Below are 2,500 nucleotides of genomic sequence, written 5' to 3'. Positions count from 1 at the left end.
GAAGAAGGGAGAAGGAAGGATGGAGGAAAGAGGGAAGAAGATAAGGAAGAAAGGGAAAAGGGAAGATAGGAAGGGAGAGTGGAATAGAGGAGAGAGGGATTTAGAAAAAGGAAGAGAATGAGAAGGGAAAGGGAAGGAAAAATGATCGAAGTGGAAGGAAGAAGGAGAAGAGAGAGAGAGAGGAAGGGATGGATGGAAGAGAGAAGATGTAAAGGGATGAGAGGCAGTGACTTGGGAAGGAAGAAAGAAAAGGTAGAGAGAAAGAAAAAAATAATGTAATGAAGTGAGAACGGATGAAAGGAAGGAAAGAAGAGAAAGGGAGGATGATGATGGAAGAAAAGGATGAAGAAGGGAAGAAAGGAAGGAAGGAAGGAACAGAGGAGTGTATATGTGTGTGTATATATATATATATATATATATACATATATATATATATATATATATATATATATATATATATATATATTATATATATATATATATATATATATATTATATATTTATATATACACACATATACATACATATATATCATATTATATATATATATCACATTATATATATATATATATATATATATATATATATATATATGTATATATATACAGAGAAAGAGAAAAAAGGGAGAAAGAGAGAGAAACCTTCAACCCGCAGTCAAAAGTACACGTTTTCACGATTAACATAACCACTCCTTCAACCCAATTTCTTCCTCCCTCCCCCGTCCTACAGCCCCTCCCCTCCTTTCCCCACGCTCTACCCATCCTCCCCCCTCATCTCCCCTCCCCCCACCCCGAAAAAAAGGGGCGCAAAAGAACCCCAGAAGAAAGTAAAGGAAACCACCTTCACTCTTCACCTCGACGCGTCATCCGCAAAGGTCCCGGGGAATCGAGGGTTCCGAGATCCCACCTTCTGCTGCGTCGTCGCCGTCGGGAGTCCCAGGCCCTTCTTTGGGAGGGGAACCGAAGGACGCGGAGACAGGGGAGGGGGGAGGGGGACGCTGGGAAGGTAGGAGCGGGTTGGGGGAATACTGGGGGATGGGGAGGAGGGGGAGGAGGAGAGAACGACGGGGCGATGAACAGTACGAGGGTGATAGGAGGGATGTTGGGAGGGGGGAGGGGGAGGGGGAAACGGGAGGGGGGAAGGGAGGAAGTTGGGGGTAGAGGAACTAGGGATGGAAGAAGGGGTATGGAGAAGGGGGAAGGAAAGGAGAGACGAGAAAAAAAAACTAAAATGAAAAGTAGGGACGAAGAGGGGAAGGAAGGAAAGAATAGAGGAACAGAAGCGTAAGATTAGAGGCTGAGGAAGGGTGGGGAGAAAAGAGGAACAGTAGAGTAAGAATAGAGGATAGGGAGAGAAGGGGGAGAGGAGGGGAACAGTAGAGCGGGGCTGGGGGAGGGGGACGGGGGGGGAGGGGCTCTGTCACTTACCGGCTACCCAAGGTCCTGAGAATTTGATGCAATTACCAAGGATACGAGGGCAGAAACCGTAGTAATTAACGAGGATATGATTGACACATTCACGTGAGGCTCGTGACAAGTGTTTCTGAAGGACCAGAGGAGGAAGGTAAATACTGGAGTAGGAGGGGGGAGGGGAGGGGAGAGGTGGGGAAGGGGGAGAGTAGATGTGGGGAGAGCTGAGGGGGAAATACGGGAGAAGGGGGAAAGTAGGAGGGGGGGAGGGGAAGGGAGAAGTGGGGAAGGGGGAGATACGGGAGACGGGGGGGTTGAAGTGGGAGAAGGGGGGGGAGTTGAGGTAGGAGAAGTGGGTAGATCTGTGGAAATAACAATAAGAATAAGAATAATGACAGCAATGATGATAGTAATATTAAGAATAGTAATAGTAATAATGATAATAATTATTGTAGTAGTAGTAATGATGATAATGACAATAGTAGTAATAGTAATGATAATGATAATATTAATAATAACAATGATGATAATGGTAATTATGATGATAATCTTAATAACAGTGATAGAAACAGTGGCAATGATAATGATGTGAATAATAATAATAGTGATAATGATAATAGTAATAGCAGTAGTAGTAGTAGTAATGATAACAATAATGATGATAATAATGATATCAAGAATGATAATAATAATGATAATAATGATAATAATGAAATAATAATAATAACAATAACAAATATCATAGAAACAACAATAATGATAACGATAACAATAATATCAATAATAATAATAAAAATAATATTAGTAATAGCAATAATAATAATGACAGTAATAATAATAATGATGATAATGATAATACTAACGGTAACAACAACAACAGCAACAATAATAATAGTAATGATAATAATAATAATAATAAGTTAATGATTAATATCAGACAAAAGATAAGAAAAAAAAGGTGGAGGTGAGCGAATATTAGAGTGAAGAATTTTGGAACAGACATGCGACTGATGTGAATCTCCTAGGTAAATGAAGACAGAAAGTTATTAGAAAACGGACAAGATAAAATACAAAGAAGCAGTTACAAAATG

The sequence above is a fragment of the Penaeus monodon genome, chromosome 5, assembly GCF_015228065.2.
Source record: "Penaeus monodon isolate SGIC_2016 chromosome 5, NSTDA_Pmon_1, whole genome shotgun sequence".
NCBI lineage: Eukaryota > Metazoa > Arthropoda > Malacostraca > Decapoda > Penaeidae > Penaeus > Penaeus monodon.
This window is presented reverse-complemented; position numbering follows the sequence as displayed.